The sequence below is a fragment of the Alosa alosa genome, chromosome 9, assembly GCF_017589495.1.
Source record: "Alosa alosa isolate M-15738 ecotype Scorff River chromosome 9, AALO_Geno_1.1, whole genome shotgun sequence".
Taxonomy (NCBI): domain Eukaryota; kingdom Metazoa; phylum Chordata; class Actinopteri; order Clupeiformes; family Clupeidae; genus Alosa; species Alosa alosa.
Window position 1 is genome coordinate 24,418,380 of NC_063197.1, and position 19,856 is coordinate 24,438,235.

Below are 19,856 nucleotides of genomic sequence, written 5' to 3' on the forward strand. Positions count from 1 at the left end.
AAATCTAACAATTCTTACTTTAAGGGGACTCTTGTTCCTAACCAGAAAATGGAAAAGTTTTTTTTTATTCATGTCTTTTTGTTTTTTATTATTATTATTACAGTTGTATTTAAAAATGCACTATGAAAAAAATCCCCTCCTCTTGAGCAACAACTTTTGGTATGATCTTCTTGGTATCAATTAATTTTCATGGAATAGTAAAGGGCATGTAAGCACACTTGTTGTTTCCTCTAGCCGTCAAGGTTATACATTAACTTCTTTGATTTGTGCTGCAAAGAAATTCTTTGAATGCATAAATGCATGAATGCATAAATCCTCCACGCTATACAACATCGACACACCATTCAGTATGTTATCAGTGCCAGCTGGTCTGGTTGGTGGTGTTTGCTTGTAGTTAGGTAGCCTGAGGCTTGGACCATAAAACCATTATGCGTCTTTCATTTATAAAATCAACACAAAAGTGCATTTTTTCCAATGTAAAATGCTCATTTAAGCCTCATTAATGAATAGGCTACATTTTGTAAATTGGAGGAATAACTTTGATACTATGTATGATGGAGTCCATACAGGAGCAGATTGATTGGGCTCATGTTTAGGCAAACTCTGAAGGGTTTACAGCTGTCTCTTTGGAGGGCCTTTACAGTGTGTATGCTTTGGCAGGCTCAGTTGCTTAGCCTAGTGGCACTTTGCCAGAGTAAGCAACTCCCTGAGAGAGAAGAGGGAGAGAGAGAAAGAGAAAATCTCTGGTGACCTCCTTGTTATGTTTGTATACAGTACAGGTCACCCTGCTTAAGGCTGTTAGCATAGTGTAGCTACTTTACCATGTGTTCACAAATGTCAAATCTCAATTATATGGCCTCATAAAACACCTTGGATTCAAAGGGGAGAAAACACCAGCTTCCTTTTGGCAAATAAGTTTGTGAGTGATTGTGGCAGACATTGTTTATGCTCTGGGTGTGTCAGCATGGGAGACTACCCCAATGACAGACATTTTGAATACCATCATTGTGTAATACTGAAATCTGTGGTGACGGAGTAAAATAAAATGCAACACATTTAGTATGTTCTACAAAGTGCTAACAGACAGCTGGAGTGGTGAAAGATATGAAAACGAACACGTAGGAATTGCACCTTAAAGCAACAGTTAGGCAGGATTGGCAGAATAACAACAGATTTACAGGGACGAGCAAGAGGAGGACTACAGGAGCCTGGTGGAGGACTTTGTGCATTGGTGCAAACTCAATCACCTTCAACTCAACACTTCAAAGACCAAGGAGATGGTGGTGGATTTTCGCAGGTCTAAGCCCGCTCTGCTACCAGTCTCCATTGATGGGGTCAATGTGGAGGTGGTAAGCACCTACAAGTATCTGGGTCTCCACCTAGACAATAAACTGGACTGGTCAGCCAACACTGATGCACTCTACAAGAAAGGACAGAGCAGGCTGTACTTCCTGAGGAGGCTGCGGTCCTTCAATGTGTGCAGCAAGCTCCTCAGGATGTTCTACCAGTCTGTTGTGGCCAGCGCCCTCTTCTATGCAGTGGTATGCTGGGGAGGAAGCACGAAGAAGAAGGATGCTGGGCGACTTGACAGGCTGGTAAGGAAGGCTGGCTCTGTAGTGGGAGCTGAACTGGAGTGCATCACTTCAATATCTGACAAAAGGACCCTAAACAAACTGATCAACATCTTGGACAATGAATGTCATCCACTCTACAGCACTATCAAAAAAAAAAAGCAAAAGAGCTTGATCAGCTGGAGACTTCGCTCACTGCCATGCACAACTAAGGCTGAGGAAGTCATTTGTCCCCAGGGCCATTGAACTTTTCAATGCCTCACTAAAGGGAAGAGGAGAGATAGACTCCTCTGCTTAGTCTGTCTGCCTCTCCACCCTCTCCATGTGAGTACTGACTGCCCACTACTGCTTTACTACTGTTTTACTACTGTTTTACTATTGTACACAGCCTAATGTTTTCACTACTGTTTTACTGCTAGACTGTTTTTCATGCTATATTAGCACACATGATCAATGGCTGCGGTCAGGCTTCTGCTACAATACTGAATGAATGAATGGCTATAACCTCAACCTGTTCTTGCACTGACATAGTTTTTTATTTGACCTTGTCTACATTATACTTTACTCTCCTATTTGTCCATATTATTTATGCTGGTCTCTAGATCTTATTCTTGCACTGTTGCACTGTTGGACTAATGTTGGACTACTTTTTGCACCTTCACCATGACACTCACTCTCTTGAGCACCTTGCGATGCACACATAACTCAAAGGACTATGGTTGGACTACTTTTTGCACCTTCATCATGACACTCACTCCCCTTAGCACCTTACCAGTCCCGGCCTTGTCACTACAAGCGTCGGAGATTGGTCAGGCCCACTGGTGGTTGGGTAGGCCTACTCTTTTCTCCTCCTTATTGGTTACCTGCATGCTTAGAGTGTTTCCTTATAGCGTGTTTGTGTACACTCTTAACTGCGTGTTTGCACCACCCTTTGCTGTGAGTGTGGCTATCTGTGTGTGTGTGACTATTTTTGCACAGGTAAATTAGTGTCTCTTCTGGGTGCTTTTCCTCCCTCCAGTGGCCCACCTGACACACTTTCCCAGCTGGTACATTATGTCTTGCCCCTTTTTACACAAGATGCATACATATTTATATCTGACTGTAAACTGTTGTGATTGCTTGATTGTAAACTACCTATTTAGTGAACTCAATAGTGACAAATCTAATAAAATACATATATATTTTAATAACTATTTCCCTTCCAGCAATGGATTTGTTTCCAAAAATATCAATAAAAGTTTGCATGAACTTGAGAATTGGTCTCTGCTCTCTGAACAACAGCTCACAGATATAAAAACAACAGCTCAGATATATCTGCATCCAAGAATTTGATTATATCTGTCTTTTACATTGTGAGCTAAATGTATGTAAATGTAAAGATTAGCACTATTTCCTCTTTACAGTATATTCACTAGTAGAAAGTACTTTGATGGTAGATATCTTTGAAAAGGAACATTATTTATTGCATTCTTTGTGGCAGTGTCATGGTAGCATGACAGTCAGGTGATGATCATAAGATGTTATTGAAGTTGTCCTTTTAAAGTGTGATTTACATTCACTGCTGCCATCAGATAAACTCGGAGGGAGAGAGAGTTGTATTAGGCCAGTGCTGGAATGTGGTCCTACAACCGAGTGCCTGTAAAACAACTCATGTCAGAAATGTGGCCACACAGAAGCAAAAAATCAGGGGGAATTAAGGGAAAGTTTGCCATAATCACTTTCGAACACTTTTCCGCTTTCAGCAGTAATATGCATTCACTTGGTAATGCTCATTCAACTGTCATACTGTACATGCACCTCATTTAGGTGCAAGCAGGATTGAAACCTCATCTTATGATCTGCCATAGAGGAGCAAAGGAGGGAAAAATATAATGGCATTCAGCAGTCAGGACCTCAAGGTATCATCACTGAGGTTTTCTTCTCTGAGCAACATTCTAAGGGAAAGTACATTGCTTTGGGCCTGTGATTATTTTAAACATTTGCAAGTGAGTCACCGATGAAAAATTCAACTAATAGAGATAGACATTATGGTGTTTCTTGTAAAACAATTAAAAAGCTATGCTTGGGCTCACCCTCACAACATATTTTGCCCCTGGGGCATTCGAACAGAGGGTGTGTGCAGGGTCAAAAAGGGTAGATAATATAGAGGTGGATTTAAACGGCGGCCAGTTGTCTGGGCCCCGCATAACCTATATAACAGACGGCCAATTTTGCTCCAGAGGGACACCCATTTGGCCAAAGTCTCCCAGCCTGGTACCTCTCCCTTGGCCAACAAAAACACGACCAGGGAGGTAGGGAATGTGGACAGGAAACCAATATTTCACATCTCTCTGAGCTGTAGAGGACCTGGTGAAAGAGAGAGAGAGAGAGAGAGCGAAGCTTGTGGGCACTAGGTCTGTGGTCACTTTTTTTGCCAGTGCGGTCCTGCACAGGAAACAAGCCACGGGTCTTTCCCACGGGAGGCTCCCCGAGGTCCAGGAGCACTGACCCCCTCGGGCCTCTGGCTCCAGCTAATCTGGGCCCGAGCCCACGTGACTCCGCACTCCCAGGGCTCCTCCGCGGCCACTACAAATCCCCACAGAGGCAGCAACAGCCCAGGCCAGTCCAGCCAGAGGCACTATCAGGCCCCCACTGGATGGCTCCCGTGGGGTGGCCACACAACTGCATGGCAAATAAAGAAACACTGCTGGGGAGATCTCTAACCCAGAGAGGAGACGCTGAAAAATTATTTGGGGCTCATAGATTCTGCCCCAGTGTAGAATCGGCCACGGCTTCCACCCGCTGTTATTTCTTATCCTGTTGCTCTTGGCCCTGAACAGAACGGCCTAGTGTCTGGGGAAGGGAAAGAAGATCTAACTGCCATGTCCGTCCAGCTTACAAGCAATGATAACATCTGGCAGTAAATATTGCCACGAGATAATTGAAAATTTCACTCACTTGCTGACACTTTCCCTGCTCTATCCCCCATGCCCCCCCCCCAGCTACCATAGCCCTGGGTGCACTTGTGTATTTCTATCAGCAGGGGGCAGCTGCTGAATCCCTCACAAATCAAATCTGACAGAGCACAGACTTGATACAGTTTAGTAGACACATATTTCACAAGCGAAGTTCATCAAGAGGGATTTCTCCTCTGTCTGTACGACGGCATTTATTGTCTTGTCTCTATAAAACTGTTTATGGAGGCAATGGGGAGAATGAAATCCTTGTTCTTAATTCAAGTCATCAACACCTTGTTAAATGGCAAGATGTTTATGGTGTAAGGAGCTGATAAAAAGAGAAAGAAAAAAACTTCACTTCTGTGCACATGTAGCAAGAAAGTTCAATACATCAGAGGCCAAAAGTGACCTTTCCTATCAGTCTTTGGGGTTCAACTCAGTTTCATGTTTCAAGCTTTTGGAACAAAGGACTAGTTTCCAGGTCCTTATCTACTATCTAGAACGAGAGGGGAACAGCAGGGTCCCAGCAAGGGGAGGGTTTAAGAGTTTCCGAGCACCAGAAAGCCCCTAATCTGACATTTACATATGTGTCAATGATCTAACTTCCCCTGCACTCTTTAAAGGGAATTCTACAGAAACTACTGGAGAACAGTAAATTGGCTGCAACTGGTTATGATTGCAGACGCCTCGGCAACAGCAAAGTCACTGGTGTGAAAATGGACATACTAGCGTAGCTTTCACAGCATACTGTGTTTGCGCCTCTATTTGAGACACGCCTCTGATACAGAGAGAAATATGTCGGCCATATGTTTAGTGAAACCACAAATGTGTTTTACACATTACGACATGGGCACAAAGGATGTGTGTGTATCAAGTTTCAGAACATAAGGCCAACGTAATAGACCCAGTTCCATATCCAGAAGAGCAGTGCTGCCGATTGGCCAAAAGGTGGCTCTCTATTTCCAAACCCATTCACTGTGGAGACATCCTTCTACAGTAAAATCACTGTAACATACATAGTTACATTTTAGATGTAGTCATTTATAGTTATAGAAAATTACTAGTCATTGACTATTGAAAAGTATGTGTCATAACAGTATCTTACATTACCTGTCCCGGCCCTGTCACTACAAGCGTCTTATGCTTGATAACCCTCAAGCACATTGGACTTTCTTAATTTAATTTATATAGTGTATTTAGTATTTAGTTTTTGTTAGTTTTCTTATCTTTCTTATCTTGTACTGTCTGTATTGTACAGTGGAGTTTAGTTATATGTTTATACTTATGTTTACCATTTCTGCTGTAAGTGCATGTTGTGTGTGATGTCTGTATGCTACTGAGACCCTTGAATTTCCCCATGGGGATCAATAAAAGTATCTATCTATCTATCTATCTATCTATCTATCTATTTATCTATCTATCTATCTATCATAAACAGAATGTAAAATGTCAGAGACAAACATAGAGAGGATGCTCATCCCTATAATCTGTTTTCTCTATTTTCTTTTTTTACATTGAGCATTCTGATTGTGTGCCTCCGTCTGTTTTGCATTTCCTGTGCATTCCGCTTATTAGTTGTGTGTGCCAACATTCCTGATCTCCTCGTTCCTCCAAGCAGCCATTAGTCTCCCACACCTCTCCGCTGGTCTCCCTCCATCATGAACTGGGGCACTGCCAGCACACTCATGCTTCTCAGACTGTTCCTTTCACTTCTCTCTCATGATAGTCTGCATTGTATTGAGTGGTTTGATGCATTTTTGGCCGTTGGCTGTTCAGTTACCAAAATGGGGGATTGAGGAGGATTTTAGTGTATTTGACATACATAAGGAGGAAGCAGAGGAGGTCAAGGGTTTTGAGAGTAGCCCAGTTTTTTTGAGTGTGCATTCCGCGTCTCTGCTTGTGGCAGAGGAGAGAATGTGATGAAAGAATTCCTTCCATAAGGAGCGCCCTCAGGGAGAGGTGGGAAAGACCTGACCCCCATTCCCATTGTAATCACATACTCACACACTGTCACACACACACACACACACACAAACACACACACACACACACACACTCTCTCTCTCACACACACACACACACACACACAAACACACACTCACACACACAAACACATACACCTACTGCCCCTCTTCCCTGCAGCTGTCTCTCACACACACTCTTGAGGAACATGCGCCTCTGAAGTTTATTTGTTTGCCCACCTAAAGTGATTCTGACTTCCCTGTTTGGTTGTTTCGTTTGAGCACCCTTGGCAGGAGAGTCCCTAGCACCCACCTGTTTACGGTATTAATTAACGGACAAACGATAAGCTCAAATGGAACTGACGTCATCCCCCGGTGTCAGGACATCATAAACGTACTGGGGGTCGAGCCGTAAACGCACTCCTACTCTGCAAGCATTTAAGGGACTGCCCTGTTCACCCCGGGTCACTGGCGTCATTGCGTAAACCCACGGCCAGCCATGTTGAGGAGGTTTTACTGTTGAAGGGCTTTGCAGCTGAGTGTTTGGCCAGACAAGATGCGGCTTCACACAAGTATGCAAGTCCTCTGAGACAAGTGAAATGAAAATACGACAAAAAGATAAAGATCTTTGGTAAACACAAGATACCTCTAATCTCACCACAGAGTATTTACAATGTCTGTTAGACAATAGAGGGGAGAAATGGGTGGGCAATTCCCCGTGCCATATCAGCTTTTAGAGGTTTGTAATCTCGGCATAATGAGACATCCATGACGATGTTAACGCCACAGGAAACAAACCAAAAGTATGCTATCACTTGTTTGGCCCTCCAGAATTTATGGCCTCAAGAGTCAGGATGCATAAAGCAGAAAAGCCTAGAGAGCTAAGAGATGGAAAGAGAGAAAGGGAGAGAAAGAGAAGCTTAGGAAAAGTGAGCAAAAAGTGTGTGTGTGTGTGTGTGTGTGTGTGTGTGTGTGTGTGTCTGTGTGTGTATGTGTCTGTGTGTGTGTGTGTGTCTGTGTGTGTGCTTGTGTGCGTGTGTGAGTGTTGGAGAGAGTAAGAGAGACACTTTTTTTTGTTTTGTTACGCATGATGAAACACATGATCATCAAGTACCTGTCTGTTGTACTCTGAAAAGACACTAATTTGTCTAAAAAACAAAAATGTAGTCAAAGGAAAAAACTTGTGATTAATGGGGGCTCTGTTCCTTTCCATAAAAAGCACTGTGAACCTTTTTCATTTAGGTTCGGTCAAACGATTACCCAATCCCAAATCCCTTTAGGCCTGGAGTGGTAATGACCAGAACAATGGTCAGACCACATTAAGGAGAAACATTATGTCGACTGCTGTGGCTGTTGTTTATTCAGCGATAGCACATTTGCCTCACACTTGTCTGACTGTTTTGTTCTCCACTCACACACATGTTGCAACTCGCCTGCTTGTTTAGAAGTCTTTCATTGTCCCCATATGATATCACTGGGGTTTCGTCATTTCGGTTAATTATCATTATTATCGAAGACTATTAATTCTCCTCGTGCTGCATCATATTTTACCAATTTCCTTCGACCGTGAGAACACCCTGGAAATAAAACCCTGAGATGAGACTCAAAGTGGAAACACATGTGGCTAATAAGCACATTGTGGACCTGCGCATCGGCGGAGCTGATGTCCGGCGCCAGGGCTAAAGGTGTGTTTGGTGCTCAGCTTCCATGTCATCAGAGCAGATGCTGGGGTCCACTGGTGTTACTGTCGTAGTAAAAGCACCTGAATGCACCTATTCCACAAGGCACTGAAATTAGAAGCCACAAGAACTTGTTAGTGTTCCTGTCTAATCTTTCACTTCTCACTTTTTAACACTCTCTGAGTAATTTATAACAACTTGGAGCTTTAACACTTTTGGCGCTGGAAGACGAGGGTGTCTGTTTGAAAAGCGTCCAGCTGCTGTTGGTTTGAGTGGAGAGAGTGAGTGTGTGAAACAGTGTGAGCGAGAATATGAAACAGTTCTGAATTCACAATGAGACATGACATAACTGAAACTTTATGTGCTGGCCAGGAGCCTGCCAGTACCAGGAGCAGCCCTACACGTGAGGACGCCAGCCACCAGATCTCCTCTTTCCCTCCGGAATAAACCGGAGTTGCAACCACCTTCTGTAAGGGGCGTTAATTGGCTCCGAAATTAGATTAATTCAAACCAGACACTTACTCCCCTCAGGAGTTTCACTGACAATGCCACTCAGAACTTAACTGGAGAGAAGCCCACATTTATCATTTTCATTCATCCATTTCACTCCATTCTGCACCCCTCCCAGAAACAAACTCCATAAGCCACTGAAACAAGATGAAGGAGAGTAGAGGAACATCCTGCTGCATGCTGCAATCCTCTGACCTAAAATCTCACCTCCACACCCACAAACCCCGACCACTCCACCACCACCACCATCAGCACCACCCTCTCCATTCACCGGGGCAGTGCTTATGCTATCTCCAGAACTTGACTGATCCAGGGGGGAAGAAATGTACCACCCCTCAAACACCCCCGCCAGAGGAACAGTGGAAGATCTAAATCACATGATCGGGATGGGGGAGAGAGAAAGCTTAATGAAGACACACTGTCTGGAGGAGAGGGCAGCAGAAAAGCATAGGGCGGTACTTCTGCTCCGCAACTCCGGCGAGGTAGCCCGGGTTTCAGGCATCAGTCTTCCGAGGTATGAGCTGTGGGGGTCTTCACCTACAACTCTGTCTGGAGTGAAAGCTATGGCCAGGCCTTTGGTTGGCTTACAGTAAGCAAATGCTGAACAGTCACTTCATCCATCTCTGTCTTCATCCATTTTTTTTGTTTTCAAGGAGAAAGAACAGTCTTCCAGCAGACAGATGCAGAGGTCTGGTCCTGTGATGGCCATTCACATGTTATCTGTTATACTTTTTCCTGTCTTCCTCTGATCTATTATTCCATCAAAGGGGGTTATAGGACGATTCTAAGGGCCCAGCACTGACAGGGGGCCCCCAGAGAGCCCCCCAAATAATGCTATATATTATCGGGGGGCCCAAAATTATTATCTGTCATCGGGCCCAAATTATCTAGCAGCGCTCTTGCATCCAAGTATGTAGTATAAGTATATATACTTTTTTGATCCCGTGAGGGAAATTTGGTCTCTGCATTTAACCCAATCGGTGAATTAGTGAAACACAAACAGCACACACTAATCCCAGCGCAGTGAGCTGCCTGCTACAACGGTGGCACTCGGGGAGCAGTGAGGGGTTAGGTGCCTTGCTCAAGGGCACTTCAGCCGCAGCCCACTGGTCGGGGCTTGAACCAGCAACCCTCCGGTTACAAGTCCAGAGTGCTAACCAGTGGGCCACTGGGAGTGGGAGTATAACATAGTCTCAGGAATAAATATTGTTGTTCTCACCCATCACTGTGGACATGAACATCCAGCAGCTGGGCACGCTCAAGTGCCCCTTCCCCACCACACGCCACACCAAGCCACCACTAGCCCTACCCACCCCTCATCACTCCCTCCCCACCAACCCACTTCAAAGCGGCCATGCAGGAGTTCCACAGAGGTCGAGGTGACACCCCGCTGCCGAGGCCATCTGACAGGATTACACTTGTTAATGCTAGGCAAGCGCAACAAGTCCTGGAGGCGAGCTGCTGGGGAGAGGGTGCGCCTCTAGTGTCCCACCTCTCATGTCCCACCTCTCGTGTCCCACCTCAAAACCTCAAATCCTCCCTCACACCCTGCCACTCGCTACTCAGAGACACACGGAGAGAGAGAGAGAGAGAGAGAGAGAGAGAGAGAGAGAGAGAGAGAGAGAGAGAGAGAGAGACCTGATGAGTTTTCCACACATTGTTCCACTGTCACTGTTTTTTTCCCTTCAATGAAAAAAGTTTGTCTCTTGTCTTCTTTTATTGCTGGCTTGGCCGAGCTCGCCGGGCAGATGAGATGTTTGTCTGTAGGTGTTTGTCATCGTGGTTACGCATACTGTGCCACTTCCTGCTCCTGCTGTCAGGGACACAGGCAAACACAGCTGGCCATCTGATGCACTCAACCCAAACTGACCTTACGGCTGTGACCACACAAAGAGAGGAAGATCCTCTTGACACTTCCCAATCAGGGACTGTGTGTTTGTGTGTATGTCTGTGTGTGTATGTGTATATGTGTGTGTGTCTGTGTGTGTGTGTGTGTGTGAGAGAGAGATGAGATGTGTGAAAATCAACTGAGCCGATAAAGCTATCAGATCCTCAGTGTGACATATCTCTGGTATCACTGCGTGCACTGCTGTGCTTTGGTACTTATCCTCTCATTCCACCACTGTTGGTTTGTATATAACTCCTGGGTGGTCCAATGATGTATCCTCACGATGCTCCATAAAAGTCATGAACCATAAACAAAAGTACTTCTGGAGATTGACCAGAAATGGACTCAGATAAGATAATTAAACTATTGCATGAAAACATACAAGATCTCCCTCTTCTATTCTTTGTGTGCCTGACCTATATTTACCTCCAGCTCCAAACAATCGCATCACATCCACACACTTCTGGGAACACCGCGAAAACAGCTGCAGGAAGTGTCCTAGACACTGGATGCAGGTAGGGTGTTCTGGAATGAAGCATCTTAACGTCTGTTGTTTAAACCCCTTAATGATCATCCAGGCTGTCCATCCATTTGTCAAAGGTACACCTGCTTTACTTGAGGTTCACACTCGTAAAAAAGTGTGCACCACATTAGCTTTGACTGGAATTGTGGTCTCGCTGGTTTTTAGAGCACTTAGAAAACTTTGAGAACAGTCTTTGATTTTTTTTAAAGAGACATGTAAAACAAATAATAGGACAAAATAAGGGCAGGTTGATAGACTTATAAACACATGCATCATTCCAGGTCAATCTTCTCAGCTGTTAGCCCCAGTTTATATGGGTCTGGTCTCTGAGCTTCACATCAAAGTTATGCATATCTCACAAGGATATTATTGACTAGTGTAATTGTTTTCTATAAAACTTCGCAAATATTCATGATGTGGGCCTTCAATCATTTATTTATCATGCAAGATTAGACTTTATGTTCACAATTCATGGAGTTTATTGTTCATTCTGATCCCTGGACCATAGATGCTATCAGTCTATCAGAATGGCCGTGGATTATGGTACCATCCCCATGCCCCCTGTGCCTGGTAATTGTGACCTGGTTGCTGTCCATGCGGGTGACTGCTCTTGACTGGGAGACTCTCAATGTAAATAATTAGAGGTGGAGTGGGCGAGATGAAGCCCTGCTGTGCAAATAATCAGAGCTCACGCTGGAGTGCTGGCACCGGCCCGGGCTTTATTATTGCTCATGGAGACGGCAGTGAGGCGGCGAGATGAGATGACCGCTCCAGAACATAGCCGGCCGAGCCTTCATTTCCCAGCTGCCCCTCCATCTTCTTCTGCTGACTCCAGCAGGCAGACAGGAAGACGCAGCCATTCAGAAGCCAAACTTGATAACCGGACAGACAACCCTTTAAAATTTGGAACACTCCCTGCAGATAGTTGTACATTCACCAGCACTAGGTCTCAATATGCAGAATCCAAGAAGGTTAAGTTATAAAGTGAATGTTATTAACATGGTACTTTCTTTGTAACACATAATAGGTGGTTGTTAAGTGAAATCTATAAAAAAAAAAAAAAAATAGCCAGGCCTCCAAGAGTAATTGTCTGGTGATGAGGGATTGGAAAACTAATGTGAACCGTAATGGCTCTTAAGTCCACCACTCCGGCCCTTCTCCCAAACATCTGTGTCCCCATGAGGTTTCCATTTGGAGCCTGGGCCCCCGAGAGGTCAGCATAAACAGATAGAGATGGAGTCCTTGTGGGCCAGAGTGCAAGGTCAATGTCATGGTCCGAAACGGCCCCCGTCTCCATCACGTCAAAACAGAGGCACACCATTCCCTGCGCATTTCATTGAAACGGAGAGCTGTGCACACACCTCAAGGCTTTTGTTGAAACCCGAGCTTAATTCTTACTCACTCCTCTCACTCACAACCAACCAGCTTCCCAGCTCCCTGACCTGGGACCAAGCCTTTGACCTCAGACTCGCCTCACTCTCTCTCTCTTTCTCTCTGTCTCTCTCTCTCTCTCTCACACACACACACTCTCTCTCTCCCCAGTGGTGTAGTCTAGTTAGCTGTAGTGGGTATACTGTGATCAACCCTAAAATGTTAATATGTATCCTTGCCTATTTTAAGTGGGTATACAGTGTAGTCCCGCGAATCACGTAGACTACACCACTGCTCTCCCCCTCTCTCTTGGAAGCTCAATCATGGAGCTTTGTCTCCAGTGTTGATGACAAGACCTTCTCATGATCGGAGGCAGGAGGCAAGTGAGAAGCATAGCTAAGAACCGTGTGAGGACTTACCACCTGGATGGAGTATCATGCCACTCTTGTCTTGCTGTACAGAAATCATGTGACGTATAGAATATCCCTGGGAGTCTTAACCTGTGAATGACACCAGTTCTCTTTTTTATTGTATCAGGGGGGCCATGGCCGAGTTATTAAGTATAATGATCGTAATTTGAGTTATATCTGAAAAAGACATAAGTCAACTCAGGACCTGAAGCCAAAAGCCACTGCGGAGGAAAAATGGTTGAACGGATTTTAATGTTGCCCTCCCACATTAATCTGTATCCGATGAGAAGATTTACGATATGGTGACAGGAAGTAAGGGTGCAATTAAAGTCTTCATTTAGACTTAAGTGAAGCCATGTGCATTCAGCAGAAAGAGAAAATGATTATATGATTATGATTATAAATGATTATAAATGATTCCTAAATGTTCCACTGTAAGAGTCAGACAAAGAAAGAAAGAAATAAAAACAATGAAATGATTTAAAAAGTACAGTAACAAGACTGACTGCTGGAACTGCTCTGCAGATGTAAGAGTGGGATTTTTCTCTGGAGATTCTTGTCACCTTGGGATGCTGCAGAGGATTAAATGTCGGCACACAAAAATGATCTCACTCCTTCCATACTTTATCTCTCCCTTGGCAATATGCACAAGGAAGAGTAGCATGGAGTGCATATGGAGGGGCGACACGCCTGAGATATGGCAAGAGAGAGATAGGGGGCTGGTTAAAACTCAACTTTGGACAAGAGGTGAGCTGGTAGAACATAATTGAATTGAATGACGACGGCATGGCAGTAAATTCCTACCGTAACACAGATTCTCCCGAGACAATCGAATGTTTTATGTGCTTTTGAAAATGAAAGACGTCGTACATCTGAAAGCTATTAGTGCAGGGGGCTGTAAGCAAAGCGGACGAATCCCTCCATTCTCTTGGATTCCTTCGGCATTACTGTTCTCCCTCTCGCTTTTTTCCCGCTATTCTATCTTCATTTTTTTGTCTTTTAAAACAGTTACAAGGACTGTGGAATTTCTGAGTCCTTTTCCAGGAAGTCTTATTGCATGGTCCAATGAGTCCAAAGCTCCACAAACATCACCCCAAAAAAAAAAAAAAACAGATTCAGCTCTCTCTTGCTTTCTCTCTCTCTCTTACCCTCTCTCTATTTCTCTCTTCCACCCTCTCTGTATGTTTTTAAGAGGCGGTAAAGCATGCATGAGAAGCAACACACAAAAGCTCCCTATCAGTGAGGGAGAGAGGGAGTGAGTGGTGGATCTCACGTGTTTGTTTCTTCCCCGATGCTTTCCGACCGGTTCTCGAGACATGTGAGGCCGTCTCCTGTGAACATAAGTGGATCAGTGTGTTTAGCGTGTTTTTTTATGAGATGACAAAGGCGCGCAGCCCGAGCGCTAGTTCTCCTTTGTCCCAACTTTGATGTGCTACATTCTTCGTTCGCTGCATCATACCCATCCGAGCAGCTGGATGCAGAGGAGCGCGGCTGGGTTTAGGTGAGGTTAATGTGTTTAGGGGAGTAAACACATAAAGGTGTGGACCTGTGATAAGGGCTCTAGGAGCATAAGTACAGCCGTAGCTGGGGTGATGTCAGAAAAGGGCCTCCAAAAATAACCTCCCACCTCAGGCTTCAACAGTGCCCGCATTCAGGAGGAGGAGGATGAAACAATGGGACTGATTTCCCAAAAATAAAGGGAGAAAAAAAAAAGGTGTGTGCTAAAAACAAGACATAAAACATGAGGCCCGGGCGAAGCCACTTCCTAAAGTTTTCCACTACATGCGCCTCAACCCCAAACCCTCTCCCCTCCCCACTGACCACAAGGCCCTCCGCAGGGAATCATCTGCCCTGGTGATGAGCTCATGTTCTCCAGTGGCTGACCCCTTGGGGCAGAGGATTTCTCATAGTACATTCGCTATGACTCAGAGAGAGGGAGAGGAAGAGGGAGAGGTGCTGGCAAATTAAAAATCCCTGATCTCGTTTGCATTCTGCTTTCTGCCCTATTGGGAAGGTCCTTATTTAATCCTCTGGAGGCCACAAACCTCAAGACCACAAGGTTCAACAAGCCACATTCCAGCCCGACCCCATGGCCCTCCTCAACCGCACGTCTACATGATGACACTTCCAAAACCTCCCCACAGCCACACCTCGCAGCCTCGCGCACCACAAGGCAACCATTCTCCCAAACATGGCCACTTGTTTATATATGTGTGCATGAGCTCTGGGGCCCTGTGGAAAGAAAGAAAGAAAGAAAGAAAGAAAAAACTTTCAAGAATCTTCTCCTTGACACTGAGGATACATGGGGAAAAAAACAGTCTCCACTAAAAACTCAAAAAAGCAGGGTGTGAGTCTCTTTCCATCTCCAACTCACTTTTCATCACAGATGATTTCATAAACACATATTTGAATTGAGCCCTGTACAAACACAGACCATACTCTTTTTTTTCCCCGCAAAGCCGGTGTAACAGCCAAGGTTCCCCATGTGTCTCAAATCTACAAACTCCAGAAAAAGAGTGCATGTCAATAGGTTAGCCTGGATACATTACACTGTAAATCACTGATCAACTGTCTCACAGGATGGCAAGCTACAGGAGATTGAATGTACAATAGTAAAAAATTGTTTTTTGTAAAAAAAAGAGATCATACTCACATTTCAGAGTAAGCTTTGCATTGCACCACTAACACACTGAGAGCATGACAGTCAAACCATCAAACTACAAAGTTATACATCTCATCTAACATTGCAACTTGCTCAAAAATAGTCAGCCAGAATAAACAATAACAACAAAAGCATGTGTTGTCGGTTATCGGAATTTTGATCTTATCGGAATTTTGATCCAGCTACCTACTTGCTTAAACCTTGCAAATACTATCAACAGCCCAGTTGGCACTGACAAAAGCTTGTTAACATGATAACTGTCATGTTTACAGCAATACTTTTGGTGATGTTGAAGGCTTTTCGTACATGCTCGTGTTTTTGATTCTACAGAACTGCAGAACACAGTGTATAGCCTGGGCTAGTGAGAATAACAGGTGTGTTCGTCTGTTCTTCACATGACCACATTCCATTGAAATTAACTCAGTCTTGCTTTAACTAGTGTTGCTTTAAAAGTGTGTAGAAGCCTCTCAGAAAGTGTGCAGAAAATGTGTTGAATTACAAAGAGTTGGAAAGTCTGCCGGTGAAACTAGGCCAAGATGCTTCACATGTTTAACCTTCGTGCCTGCTCTGTTTTCTTAAACACACAGACTTGCCTAAACCTGGATCTGGGTTAGCGACTGTGAGGGGGGTTATAAACAGCCTGTGGACAGATAGCATCTCTCCTTCATGTTTGATTGCTAATGGAGCTCCTCTTGCTCTGGCCTGCCAATGAGGTGAGCAGAGCTGAGGCATCTGGATGAGGCGCAGCTAATGGGACACGCTCCTCATCGGCGCTTCGGGCCCCCTGAGGTGGTCCGACCTCACTTACAGCAGGCCAAGCAGACTGGGCAAGCGACCAAGAATCTGCCCTCTAGCACACAACACAGGGAATCAATAGTGACACCCAGGGAAGAGGCTTGGCGTGGAGGTTTAAAGACGGCCAGGCTAGGCCCATATGGGCCCCAACTGTACTCTCATCTGCTTTCTGTACGACTTGTCATCCTCCATACACAAAGGGAGCTGGGAGGGATCTCAGTTTCAACACAAGTCAACAGGGCTGACATCCCACTTTGGGCTCTCATGTCACGCACATGTGAAATCTGTGTCCCCAGGCAGTAAAGCAGTTACAATAAACAAACCAGCGTTTGTCAATGTGAAGCACTATCAAGATGCCAAATGACTGTTTGTGATTTAAAAAGGACATCTAATTTTGATTAAACGGCAGTGATATCCAAGTCCTTTTGTATGGAATGAAATGTAACATACCTGCCTCCGATGACTTTGAAGGGTTAACTTGGTGAGAGTTGGAGAAACACCTGCACCTGTAAAATCTGTACCTTTACCTGAACTTCATCTGCAAAATCTGGTTGGGACTTGTACCTCATCATCCTCAGAGAAGTAAATGGGGAGGGTACGAGGAAGAAGTGGAGAAAATGTGGTTCTGCTTAGAGGAGGAGGATGAACAAAACTCGTTTGGGGTGGGGGGCGGACGGGGAGTGGTGTTGTGGATTTGGGAAGGGTTGGGGTGCAGTCTAAACCTTACCCCCTATCCTGCGTTTAGTAATGGCCACTGCATGCCACTGAGCGTCTATAGGCTTCAAAAAGAGATAACAAATCATCTCTAAGACCACATCACATCTGCAATGTGTGTCTGGATAGTGAACTACAGGCAAAAAAACACATGGTCCTTACAACCCATCTGCCTATTAAAATGCAATGTGATCACTGATTAATTGTAATTTAAGTAGATGGAGCATCAGCAAGATTCAAGATTTCACAACCGCAGTAATAACCACTTTGATTAAACTACACACTCTAAAATAGCTGCGCACTTTGATGTCTTTCATGAAAGTGGCCATGATGTGTGAATAATCCATGACCAAGAAAGACCGGGTGGATATTTTGAGCTGAAGTTGCTTTTTTGCTGTGTTTACAAAACCTGTTGCCTGGACCTATATACTGGCACTTAACAGGGGAGGTATTTGGGATGTTCTCAGCTGCTCCTGCAATTGACTCCCCAGATGGCCTTTCTCCTCACAGGGGGCTCCAGGAAAAGGCGTGTGGGGGAGGAAAGCAGGAAAAGTCCTCCTGGGTTCATACAGTGGCGATTTTCAAGCAGATTGTCAGTTACATTATGTTCAGCATGATTCTGCTCAGATATCAGATATTTCATCAACCACATATGTAGGCCTACAGTATATGGTCTCCAAGAACAATAAGCTGAACAAATGAGTGAGTGTAAATCACTTGTCTGCTTTTTGAACAGATATAGCCTGCATTAGCATGAGATCAAATTGGTGAGCAGAATGAAAAAATGTGGGCATTTCAGATGAAAACCATGCATGATGTGTTTGATCATGCATCTTCAGTTTAGTCTAAAGCATATTTTTTCAATTGTCATTTCAAAAGACAGCCAGCTTTGTCCTCCTAAAATGTCAAAAGGCAAAAAAGATGTAGCCTATTCTAAGAGACATTCTGGTGCAGATGTAGTTGAAGAGAAATTTCACAGGTTAGATTTTTGTCCCCCTACATAATAGACAAGGCATGTGGAATGTAGTGGGTTTGTCCTGCAGTCCGTTAGAAACCCCCCTTTCTCGGTGTCTTAAAAAAAGCACCTCCCCTCTCCCAATCAGAGTCATTCACTAACTTTTCTCTTTTTCTCTCAAGGGTAGAGTTCAATTTCCCATTCTGGGCCACATATCCCATTACAAAAAAGGACCCTGGGCTCGTCTACCTCAGGCCACTCCAAACGTTGCAAGGTATTGTGCAAATACTTTGATTATTGATTTATTTCAAAAGGTTGACATGCACAGGTTTAAATGATACTTAGCGCGAATACTTAGATTTTTTAAGTAGGTAACAAAAGCTGCGGTTACTGTAACAATGCACAAGAAACACGGCAGTAAAATGAAGTCTAGCGAAGTGTAGTCTCTAACTTTTTTTGTTACATTCATATGCCGGCTTTTCCTGAAGTCTTCGTTGCCGCGTAGGTGATCATAGGAAGTGAAACATTCCTGAGTGAAGAAAAAAAGACTTGTTTGGATGTCAAGCCTTCTGATTTTCACAATGTCTAATGCATTGTTTAGCATAACAGTTTAATGTTGGATAGCTCTTTAGATACTGCAGGGAATGTTATTTTATGTCTACCCATAGTAGTCGCGATGAGTTCTCAGAAAGAAGACAGTAGAAAAGTTCTGCAAATATTTCCCCTGAACCGTTACTCGTGAGAATGCATCTAACTTGTAGCATGAGAAAGTGACTCGTTATTTTTATCTTTAAAAATATGAAACAATCATCCATATTCAAGCGTTTTATACGATTTTGTCTTCCCATGACACACTAGTTGACATGAGAGAAATGGATGTTTGAATGCCAAATGCCACAGGCACGCGGAGGTAATTGATCAGACATTTTCTTTGTTCGCTCTCTCAATTAGACCCGCCCACATTTATTCCTCCTATAGACAAGGCTACAGTATCAGTTTCATTATGGCGACTATTATTTGTAGCCTACTTGTAGTGTTTGTTTTTCTAACTGAATTACAATGTCTGCCCCTGCAACAGTGCCAACTATTCAATCACTAGCCAGTCACGAATTATTTAACAAAAACGAGCATATTTGAATAAATAGCCTTTTAACTTGTAAAAATATAAGCACTTATAGAAACTTTACAACTTAAATTGAATATTTGACAGCAATGTTGGGAATATGTATTGGTCACTCTGTGTTTATCTAAACTCATAGTGGGTGGGAGGCTGCCACTGCCTGTGCTTTCTCATTCATCTCCAGTCAGACAGTTTAAGATATTTTTGTTGCCTTTCTCCTAGACACCAATATGTCCTAGCTCTAAAGAAAACACCCAGTTTCAACAAGCTGTTTTTTAACCCCCCTGAAGTTGAAACCCGTTGCGGCCCTGGTTATAAATCATTTGGGGCCCATAGTTTAGACTAAAAGCCGAGATTTTATGAGAGAACAAAAAGATTGAAATCGTAATGGCTGTCCTTTCAGTGTATATAATACATTCTAATGGAGTCAGAATAGACTCATAAAAAAACTATGTTTGCTGGTAAGTAATTCAGAATTAATTTGCTTCAGAAACCAGGTGGATAATATGGTTTGAAACAAAAGACCCCTTTTATGAACAGCTGGCTCAGACATCCCATGTTGTAAGGATCCCATTTTGGCTGTAAAACATACCGGTTGAGAAAGAAAAAGTTAAATAAAACTCCCAGGAGTAAATCTTTTATTTGTGAGTCCTGATTCAGGGTTGTACTCACAAAAGTAACATATCTACCCGGCTGTTTTGCAGGTTGAAAGTAGCCATAGACACAATACAGCTTGCTTCCAAACGGCTTCTGTCTCCCAG

The 19,856-nt window shown here is 44.0% G+C and overlaps 1 protein-coding gene across 1 annotated transcript in view; it reads left to right on the top strand.

The window, feature by feature from the left end:
* The first annotated feature begins 18,163 nt into the window (after positions 1-18,163).
* The window catches only part of fbn2b (fibrillin 2b), a 64,118-nt gene continuing 62,425 nt past the window's right edge, over positions 18,164-19,856 (top strand). The window contains 1 exon segment of the mRNA XM_048251968.1: positions 18,164-18,249. The gene's annotated coding sequence lies outside the window, so the exon portion shown is untranslated.